Source organism: Rhododendron vialii, chromosome 10a (assembly GCF_030253575.1).
Source record: "Rhododendron vialii isolate Sample 1 chromosome 10a, ASM3025357v1".
Taxonomy (NCBI): Eukaryota; Viridiplantae; Streptophyta; class Magnoliopsida; order Ericales; family Ericaceae; genus Rhododendron; species Rhododendron vialii.
The window spans coordinates 14098583-14110391 of record NC_080566.1 but is presented as its reverse complement, the minus strand read 5'-3'; the positions used below and the strand labels follow the sequence as shown (position 1 = coordinate 14110391).

General features: G+C 37.7%; 1 long non-coding RNA gene across 1 annotated transcript; it reads right to left on the bottom strand.

The window, feature by feature from the left end:
- Positions 1-3593: 3593 nt before the first annotated feature.
- LOC131303966 (uncharacterized) lies at positions 3594-5898 on the bottom strand. The gene is made up of 3 exons (XR_009192271.1): positions 5759-5898; positions 4410-4474; positions 3594-3813 (listed from the first exon to the last, which is right to left on the bottom strand). It is a non-coding gene; the product is annotated as an uncharacterized LOC131303966 (long non-coding RNA).
- Between the last annotated feature and the right edge of the window lie 5911 nt (positions 5899-11809).

Below are 11809 nucleotides of genomic sequence, written 5' to 3'. Positions count from 1 at the left end.
ATACCAAGGGTTAAAATTATTGCTGCATTCAATAAAGTTATGAGTGAGTAGATTCATAGAGTGCGGCCATGGGGCGAAGGCGTCCTGTGGCTAGTTCAATTAATGTTTTTACCTCGGGTTCGAATTAATTTAATTTTAAAGCAGTTTTAGAAGACGAAAACTCTTCTAACAAACAAAACCCAGGCATCGCCGGAATTCGAATGCGCACGAAAACTGGTGACAGGTGGTGCGCATTTGTTAGGGATATCCTTTTTCCTATTCTAAAATCAACAAATTGAATAATTGTGGCCCGAGTAAACATTAGTTAGGCTAGTTGCGGACGCTGGGCTCCCACGGTTGTACTCTCCGTTTTAAATCCATCTTTAATTAATTCAGTTTGGTAAGTTAATTAGTAAATCAACCTGATTAAACAAGGGGTGGCTACCTAAGAGCCAGGTTAAACTAGAATTCAACACTTTTGAGTCAAACACCGTCCGTCTGTCTCTGTGGTTCGACTCCGGTACTTTCGGATATTGTGCTACATCGGTCGAGAGTCCTACGCTTGGGACGCGTCTTTATTTTAATTCACCCGGTCGGTCAAGCATTTTTGATATCCAAGTACGGGCATGTGCCTTGCATGGGTCAGCCAACGTCATTGCGACGCCACCGATAAGATCTAATAACCGTTTTGGTGTGAGTTGGCTCCCCCATGTGCACCCATCATTATCTCTTGGCATAACTCCTTTAGCTCGTGGGGAGGCACGCTGCATCATGGTTGACCGAGCCTTACCCTTAGCCGAGCTTGAGGGTAGGTGATTTGTAGGGGAAAACAGCCCCGACGGAGTCACTATCCTTGAGGGCAGCCAAGCTTGATGACTTTCTCCTGGTGTGGGTTGTTAGATGAATATATCATCGTTCACCGCCATGCTTTGGCTATAGCCGAACCTGGGTTTAAGCATGGCCACCCGTCTTGACCTTAATTAACCTCGGTCTGCCTATCTCAGATGAGGGGTCCGAGCTATCAGGTTTGGCCTACTACAGTTTAATTAGACTCCAAGCAACCTTGGCTGTAACCGCTTTCATGGGTGGAGTCATGTTGGGACAATTTAGCCCATGGCTTTCTTGTAGCTTGATCTTACTACTCCCTCTGTCCCTTTTTAAGTGTACACTACGGTTCTGCGCACCATTTTAATAACTTATATCTCTCAATATATACTATGTTTTATGTTTTTAAAATCATTGTCTTATAGAAATAATTGCAGTCTATCAAACAAGATCTATGTTACATATTTTTAACAATATACATTGTGAGATACAGACAATTGAAAATGACAAACAGAATCGTAGTGAACACTTAAAAAGGGACAGAAAGAGTACTTATTAGGGGAATTAAAATTGAACTATAAACTACACTTCTTACATAGCGTATCTTCTATGTTTGACACTTTGACACCACAATTTGGTGAAAAACCACTATTTCCCCAAGGCCCAAACCCCAAACAAATCAAAATGCACAAAAGCCCAAGAGAAAACATTCTGGAAAGCTTTGTTGGATTACCCAAGCTTTTGGACTGCTGACGGGTTGGGTCCAACCGTCCGCGTTTGGCCGACTCAAGGAGCGCATTTCACTCATGTCATGTATATGACAATTCATATACTTTCATGCACATGGACATGGTTCTATTCTCGTAAGCATCCATTCCACTACTCAAGTCTCTTATGGTAGAGTAGATTGAATTTAACAAATGACAAAAAAAAAAAAAGAATTCATAAAATACAATTTAAAGTTCCAATTTGACTTGTCAGCTTATAATTAGGCAAAACACAGTAAAGAATGGAAAAGTAAACTTCACACTCTACCTTATGATTATCCGCACTTTAGAATTTATCTTTTTTAATTACATATTACAATTCTTAAAGTACACCAGAATATGTATTTCGAAGTGCACCTAAAAAAAGTGGAGTGTTAAAATGATTTGTCATTAAGATGCTATCTGACCAATATTTGCTCCAAAAAAATCATCGATTCGATGCTCTAAACTGATATTGAAGCGAGATTTTCATCCGCATTGAAAAGCACAAACTTGGTCACGTTCATTGACATGAACATTTTTAGCAGTATTGATGATATTATTAATGAAGCTATAGTTATAAGCTTTTCAAAATATGACACACTCAAACAAATGCATACAATGTTTGGTCACGTTCTTTGATTATGTATACAATCACACGTAGGGCTGTAAACGGAACCGAGCAGCTCGCGAGTTCGACTTGACAAGTTAACTCTCGGCTCGGCTCGTTTAGTAAACGAGCCAAGCTCGAGCTCGAGTTTTTGGATTGTTTAGTAAACGAGTCAAGCTCGAGCTCAAGTTTTTGGATTGTTTAGTAAACGAGACAAAAGCTCGGCTCATTAAGAGAGACTCGGCTCAATTAATGTAACGCCCCGACTTTCCGGAAGCAATATAAAATAAAATCTTAAGAAACTTTGCTAAATAAATATAATTTTTCAAAATAAAATTTAGCTATTACAGTCACAAGATAAATTTATTGATTCAAAATACATTAGTTTCAGAGCTGACTCTAGACTTGATACAAATTCGAAACATACTCGATCTTCGTTCCTGATATTCTTTCCGTGTTGAACTACAACATTTTTGAATACTCCCCATTGAATCCTGCGCCCACTGGCAAATTGATCGCTGAAGCAAACGATTTGCCAGGATACAGACGTATCCGTGAGTGATAAATCACCCAGTAGAATAATCCAACCTAACTACCCCCCTTACTTTACAGTTAGCACGCAGTAGGATAAATATGATACAAAGAAGTAAAACAAAGAATTTTCACATAAATTGATTTATTACTATCCATTATCCTATCGTGCGATCTAAGATCTCTTCCACGGAATCTTTCCTCCCTAACCGCTAGCCATGCTTGGTCCCATGAGATCACTTCCCTTTGCTGTCGCACATATACCGAGTGTGTGCACCCCAATCACTACAACAAGGGGAAAGCTTATCATGCCTGAATCACAACTAGAGTTCGCTTATCTTATACACCACTTCACAATCATCACATTCATCACTGGGCTTACTTTGCCAGTTTCAATTCATCATTGGGCTTACTTTGCCAATCATCATTCATCACATTCATCACTGGGCTTACTTTGCCAGTTTCAATTCATCACTGGACACCCGCCAGGTTTTATCAACACAAAATATCGCTGGACCACTTGCCAGGCTTTATCATCGCAAAACGTCACTGACCAACCATCAAGTTTTATCGTCGTGAAATGTCACTGACCAACCGTCAGGTTTTATCATCGCAAAACATCACTGGACTAACCTCTAGGTTTTACTGTCGCAAAATATTGCTGGACCACCTGCCAGGTTTAATCATCAGAAAATAACTCTGGCCCTATCCGTCAGGTTTTATCAAAACATCAATGGGCTTACTTTGTCAGGTTTTATCATCAGAAAATATCTCTGGCCCTATCCACCAGTGTCACGCCCCGCCCCGCAAACGGCACCCAGAATGGGCCCGAGTCAGCGCGGCCACGTGGCATTCCACACAAAAGACCACACCACACTCTACAACCAATCAGAATACAACTCAGCGGAAGACTTCTCACTTAAAATACAACCAAGTCAACGCCAAAACCTCAACTCACAAGTTATAATGAATATCCCTCTCTCCAATTAATTACATAACATGTAGGTGAACTTCTAGACGAATCAGCTACACAACAATCTAACCAAAGACATCACCCAACACGAGTCTCAGCACTCTCCAAGGCGTTGACCAGTAGTGGACCCACTCTAAGCCACCTGCTACCTGGCAATCCAAAAAGAAAAGCCAGAGTGTGTGAGATATAGAAATGCTCAATAAAATGTCACAATACCCAAAAGCATATCAATAATCATAACCACCACATTCTCCAAACATAGCAATATTATCCAATAAACAACCACATAACAATAACGGCATGAATGTAAATCACACAAAACTCAACATAAGTACTCAATCGTATAACCACACGTGTAAACACCAACATACAGTGGCACGTCTGCCGCATCCCATGTACCCAAGGTATTGTGTCCCGCACACCACACTTCCATTCACCGTTAATTAGACGGCATGGCCCACGATATGGTGTGACTCACTCCACAATCCTTTAGCGAGTACAATCAACATACAACAAACATGCATACCATTAGCTAAAACAATATATAGCATGATATACAACTTCGACCACATATATCCATATCAACAGCTAAATCTCGATTAGCATGATATCATTGATATATAATCACCTCCACCGCATTATTTACATATCGATAATCATATTGAAAGCTAAAATACCATAGCAAGATATATACATACAACCATAGCAATATCTTATTGAGAAGAACCATATCAGACACACTCACCTTTCATTCGACTGGAGTATGCCAAACTTACGGTTTCGGCACCTCCTAAAAGACCGGCTCGATACCTAGCCACAAGTTAACCCATATTAGCATATGAACATCTAGAAATGTTAAACCAAATGCTAGACTAGCAAATCATAACATGCCTTCTACACTAGCTAATGGGGCAAACATTACACAAAGTCACCAAAATCTCTAGAGGTGTTTGGGAGTACCCACATACCCGGGAGACCTCACACACCTCTTCCATACTCCAAGGTACTCCAACACACCCAAAAATATCAAATATAAAGACCCACAAGTGTACAATCTCAACCAAACAGACCAACACAACAAAACTCCCAAAACAGGAATGACAACCACAACCAACCTGTCTTATTTTGGCCATATCTAATTAAACAACATGAATTCCAGGGCGACACTTAAACCATTGAAAAGTAGACTTCTTCTTCTTTGAATCCATAGGTCATACATCAAAAACAGAGTTCGGGTAACCTAACTACGACCTTACGATTATAGCTTCAACATAACAGTAAAAACTGGTGCAAAGGCAGAATTTAGGTCAACTTTAGATACAAATCTGTTATCGCTCGGACATACCCATGATGCATGGGATGTATCGTTGGAAAGCTCTATGTGTCTAGTTTCTAACAAAACAAGCGGTGTGTCATTTCGAGTCCCGAGCTAGGAGTTATGGCCATTATACCAAAGTCCGTCGGTTCTGCCAGATTCTATGCGGGAATAAGTAAAATTGATTGAAAAATCATAACTCTTTCATCTTAAACCCAAAAATATTGAAACCAACACCAAAAGTTGCACCACTACAAGCCCTACACTCAGTTAAAATCCCAGGTTCAGAAACGAGAGGAGGTTAACCCAACAATCAAAAGAAAAACCGATTCGCAACCATTTTCGCCCCAGTCAACCAACCCAAATTACTTGATTCCAACGCCAATCTCTTCTTAACTTAAATATGCAGCTCCTATAAAAGACCCAAAGCCATCCAAAATGTTCATCATGCCCAGAAAGTTAAAAGAAGACAGCCACGCACAGAATCGCACATCCAGCAAACAGCCAGTATTAAAAAATTCATAACTAATTGTGTGATTATCGGTTTTGCATGATCTTGGTACCGAAATCTTCGTATTGAAACGTACTTTTACAGTTATGAAGACACCAAAAATTGATTCCTAGCAGAAGGGCCCCCAAAAGACAGATTACCAAAACCCACGAATTTGACCCAAAACATGAACTTTGTCAATTTCCTTCCAAAACTCAATCCATAGAGAATCTAACCACACAAATATAAAATTAAACATAAATTACACTTCTAGAGTACAAGAACTTACTTGTCACCGAGTTGGATCGTCGAAAACGGACCTCTCCTTCCTCCCTCCCCTTAGCCGTGACCTCCTCCTCCCTTTCTCTCCCCTCTTCCTGCCGTCTCTCTCTCTCTCTCTCTCTCTCTCTCTCTACGTGAAATGATAAGGGAAAGGGGAAGATATTTCTCCCCAGGATATTTTGTTAACACAGGGAAAATCATTCCACGCAAGCGAAACCATATACAACTTATACTCCAACCCACAAATCACATACAAGGCCCTCGAGGTTCTACTACATGCAAGTTAACCCCAGAAACATATAATACAATTAAAACATGAATTCAAAATATTAAATATCCGGGACGGGTATTACAATCAGGTTTTATCAAAACATCACTGGGCTTACTTTGCCAGGTTTTATCATCAAAAAATATCTCTGGCCCTATCCACCAGGTTTTATCAAAACATCACTGGGCTTACTTTGCCAGGTTTTATCATCAGAAAATATCACTGGTCATCAGAAAATATCACTGGACCACCGCCAAGTTTTATCATTACAAAATACCTCTGGACTACCCGCCAGGTTTTATCAAAACATCACTGGACTACCCGCCAGGTTTTATATCATCACTGGACTCCCGCCAGTTTCAATTCATCAATCAACACTGGGCTTACTTTGCCAGTTTCAAACCATCACATCCAACTCATCACATCTCAAAATCCCGCCTGCAAGCAATCTAAAAAATAAAACTTTTCAAATTATCCATTATCTAGCATCGTCTAGATGAGTTCTATTTCGCAATACCACCCCATGTCTCTAGAGTCCAATCTAGCATTCAAAATCAAGTAATAGTGCAATATACAATTAAAACGAATAATAATTAAAACAAACTACAAGCAAACAATCACACAACCTTTTATGAATGGGCCGTTGCCCTTAATCTCGTATGACCAAGATGATAATAAGAGTAAGAGCTTTTTTTTAAAAGAATTTAAAAAAAAATATTTTCTAGGCTCTCATTAATTATTTCTAAGTAATTAGATTAATTAAAAACTAATAAAATACATTAATTAGATAAAAATATTGAAATATATATCAAGACCTAAATAAGAGCCCTAAAGGTCCTACGCAACCAGTGGAGTGTCAAAAGTTGGGTTCGGAGGGTCACGGGATTAATTTAAATAAAGACGTTAAATAAAGTGGCCGAAAGTGAAGTAAATAGATAATAAATAATTTACAAATTAAAATATGTTATGGTTAACAAAATTTCATCTTTAGAATGTAGAGAGTCTAAATAAAATTACTCGGGCATTAATAATAAGGTTATAAGGTCGTAAAGAATTTTTGATCGAAAACGCTATAGAAATAACAATAAATAGTAAATTAAATTAAAAAAATATATTAATTTAACAAGATATCATATTTGAGATGCAAGAAGTCTAGGAAAAATTAGTTTGGGTGTTCAAACGTTGTTTGGAAGGTCGCAAAGATTTTTCGTTTGCAAACTTTGATAGATAAATAATAAATAATTTAATAAATAGATAATTAGATAAAAAAATATAATCTTAACAAATTATGATCTTTGAGGTGTGAAAAGTCTAGGAAAAATAGTTTGGGAGCCAAAAACGATGTTCAGAAGGTCGAAAAGTTGTTTCGAAACGTTTAAAACCAACTTAATCTACCAGATAAATTAAACTGATATAATTAATACGTTTTATACTAAGTTGATATTATATTGTAAGAAAATAATATCACGTCAGTAGTTTTTAATAATATTAATATCAGACAGGTTGTAAAATAAATATCAGAAGGGTGGTCTTCTTCGTATATAATTACAAATAAAGTGTCGGGCTCAAATATAATATCAATTTGGTAAATATGACAGAAAAAACGCGCATTGAACTATATTTTTTTTTTTTGCGTTTGGGACATAGGATTAAGCATATAAACACTTAATATACTTAGAGAAGAGGTTGGATAGGATTATAATACCTTTAATCGGATCGAATTGATTTAAAAACGAATTTTGAATTTTTGGGAAGAAGACTTCGGATTTTTTTTTGATCGGGAGACTTTGGAACCAAATTGGACGATGCTTGGTGATGGTAGGAGTAGAAGGAAGAGATTGGAATGGTCGGATTGAGTTTCGGTTGGGTCTTGGTACGAAACTCACTTTTCTCTCTCTTTCTTTCTCTCTCTAAAACTCCATGGATTGAAACTTAGTTTTCTCTGGTTTTTCTCTCTCTTTTGGATTGGTGGGGCGTGGGGAATATTGTGGTGTAAATTTCGTGGGTCAATGGGGTGGTGTATTTGTAGGAGAATTTTGATGGAAGAGAATAAGAGTGAATTTAATGGGGTTGGGCTCATGGGATTTGAAATAAATGAATTTGGCTTGGTTTTAGGGTTAGGGAGGAAGTAGAGACTTAGTAGGAGAGGAAGAGACGGAAGGAGTTTGAGGTGAGGGAGGAGAAGGAGTATGCATGCATAATTGTATAAAAAAAAAGATAAATAAAAAAAAAGAACTGCGTTAAGAAAAATAATTCTAATAATATTATATTTAAAAAAAATTGGGTCAAAAATTCGGATCGTTACAACCTACCCCCTTTAGAATAATTTCGTCCTCGAAATTAGCGAATATTAGACACAGTAGTTGACCCGTAGTATCGGTTCGTTTCCAATTTGATTCCTTGGTCTCTCAATGTCGCCAAAGTATTCGGACGAGTTGAATGGGTACGCCTTGAATACATTTCTCTTTATGATCCTGGATCTCCACTAGTTGTTCTTTGAGGGCGATGTCGTCGATCTTTTGTGCCAATCTTGTAACGACTGCTCTACGAGGTTAGGTTTAGGGTCTTGAGGTTTCTAAATATCTGGTTGTCGAAAAGGGGTTTGTGTAGCAGTGTTCTCTCACTGATTTTTCTCTATTTGATCTATTTTCAACCGTTATCTAACTAGAGAAAGGAAATCCTTATTTGACAGGTACTCTATTTACTGAATAGCCTCCTTATTCTCTATTGTCGAGAAACTTACAAATGCAAAAAAAGTTTGAATAAAAAAGAAGAAAAAACCACAATTGGTTTATTCAGAAAGTCTACAGCCACTGCAACAAAAATGCGGTGGCTGGCCACCGCACACCGTGTGGGGCCCACTCCGAGCCTTGCACGGATGATTTGAACCGTTCAATAATTTAAAAAAAAAATCGAGTGGGCATTGTGAAACATCAGTTCGATCCGATATGTGTAGTAGGTGCTTGGATCAAGCTTTTCATCTTTGAAAAATCGGAAAAAATGGAAAGATTAATTTTCTGGTGTATAGAAAGATGAGAAGGTTGATCCGAGCACTTACACATATCGGATCGAGCTGATGTTTCACGAAGCCCACTAAGTTTTAAAAAAAAATAAAATTGAACGGCTCGGATCATCCGTGCGAGGCCCGGAATGGGCCCTACACGGCGTGCGGGGGCTGGGCACCACATTTTTGGTGCGGTGTCTGTAGCACTGCTCTGGTTTATTTTAGCCAAACAGCCCCTAAGCTGGAAAACGTCGTGAACCCTGTCCTCAACTGTCATGTACACCAGCACCTTTTTCCTTCAATTTCGAATATCCAAAGTCCAGTCCAAATGATGGTAACAAGCCCAGTTCTTTCCCTAAGACAAATTGGGACAGAGGTGTCACTTGATTCAAAATATCAAAATGTACTACCACAAATTTTTTATCTCAAAATTTATGATGTTTTAATTAAATAAAGTTAAAACTTTTATTTAATAGAATTAATTAACATCTATCGAACAAAATACATATTGTATATATATAAAATATTATAAATTGAAAAAAATAAACATTTTATTGAGAGTTTCGGAATAGTGAAAGTGGACTCTCATTTAGAAACGGAGAGAGTAAGGTATAAAAATAAAATCAACTCCAGTCAAAGTGGAAGCATAGAGCATATTTTTTCCATCATTTCAGCCCCACCTTCTTATTTGAATTAACTTGTTTTAGGTGTGTCTCCAATGTTTTATTTCTACTACCACGGTATACCAAATACTTTGTAAACAAATAAAGCTTCCACCATTTAAAACAAATGGGACTCAACAAAGGGTGAAATGTTCGTTTAAAATCTGAGCAATACTAGGTACCCAAAAAATATACTCTGAAATCACCCTAAACATGTATTTCTTACCGCTAATAAAAGCCTATTAACAGTCATAAATACCTCTAAAAGTCTATTTGGGGTAATTTCGGGGTGTATTTGGGTACCTAGCAATATTAGCTAATCAACATTCGTAGCATGGGTACAAGGTAGAGAGAATAGATCAAGGAAACACTAAAATGAAGTCATCATATTCATTAGAGAAAAATACAAAATTACTATTCTTGAAGTAACAAAAATTAGCATACTTCCAATTTTTGTTCGTCTAATGGAAAGCCACACGAGCTTCCTTAATTCTATTAGTTCTCCTGTGACTGAACAAAGTCCCAGATTAGATTAGATCAAATTTTCTGCATAGTTAATACACCAAATTAAATACGAAACTGACCCCTTTAAGAATCTATATAACTAGAAATCCAATGGGTAGACACCCTAATTTGACTTGACAAATGTTTAAGCTTTGCATTGGGCGAATCCCGATCGATGATGAAACAGACTCTCATGAGCTTTGATTAAAAGTACGAAGGCCCAGTTAAATGATGACGAGCCCACGATTGTTGGAGTACCTTTCCGAGCATTTTAGCACCTCTGCATGTCTTTTTTTTTTTTGCTCGGCAAAAGAGAATTTATTGTGACATGTCTTCTTCCTTCATTGTGACAATCACTTTGTCTATCGCTACTTAGCCTTTGGTCCAGAACCACACTCGCTACTTTCAATTCTGTCTATATATCGCGAGTATATGCAACATGTGTTTCAAACATACACGATTGTGAAGTAGATATCCTCTTACTCATTCAAATTCTCCACGTTTTGAGTTTTCTCTTTTTTTCCGTTGGAAAAGATAAATCAAATGTCATTAAATCCTTATTATAGCCCACCTAATCGAGCAACTATATTTGCTTAAATCCTAATTACATTCCTCCCAATTAGCCAACAATATTTACACTTTAACATAAGTATCACTAAATATGGCCGCGTACACACAGTATTTCATGAGTATTTAAAAGGGATGAAAACATAATATATCCAAGTGATAGGCATGGAAACTTATGGGGTATGCCCAATTAATACTATTGTTTAATTAATCCTTTAAAAAAACATTGACGACACAAAGTATAAGGAGTAATTTCTAAGCATATATTACTATTTGTTACGTCCAATGAAGATGGGAGATTGTGTGGATATATGTAGCCACCAATTAATTTATTCACAATTTCACACAAGTAAAAATAGTTAAAAACTTTGAAAATTAAATGAATTTTTTCCTGACTCATAAGAATCTTAAACGAAAATCACCCGTCGAACTTGTGGGGTGGTGTTGAATCTGGTGCTCTATATGAATCTAGGGTTCGGATCTAAAATGAAGCTCATTTTTTTGACCTAGATCTACAATATAAAGAATCACCGTTAGTGCTTGACAGGTCGGTGACGACTGAGAAGCATTCTGATAACTAAATAAGTCTTTGCTCAAAGAGAGAAAAATATCGAGCTCTTAAGTGAATAGTTGCACCTATTTAGGGTATGGTTCTGTACTTTATTATATGGAGTATAAAGTGATTTAGTTTAATTAGACTCCAAGCAACCTCGGCCGTAACCGCTTTCATGGGCGGAGTTATGTTGGGACAATCGATCCCCACTGGCTTTCTCGTAGATTGATCCTACCACTAGGGGAATTAAAATTGAACCATAAACTACACTTCTTACAGAGCGTTTCTTCTGTGTTTGACACTTTGACCCCAGAATTTGGTGAAAAACCACTATTTCCCCAAGGCTCAAAACCCCAAACAAATCAAAATGCAGAACAGCCCAAGCGAAAACATTCTGGAAAGCTTGTTGGATTACCCAAGCTTTTGGACTGCTGACGGGTTGGGTCCAACCGTCCGCGTTTGGTCGACTCAAGGAGCGCATTTCACTCTTGCCATGTATC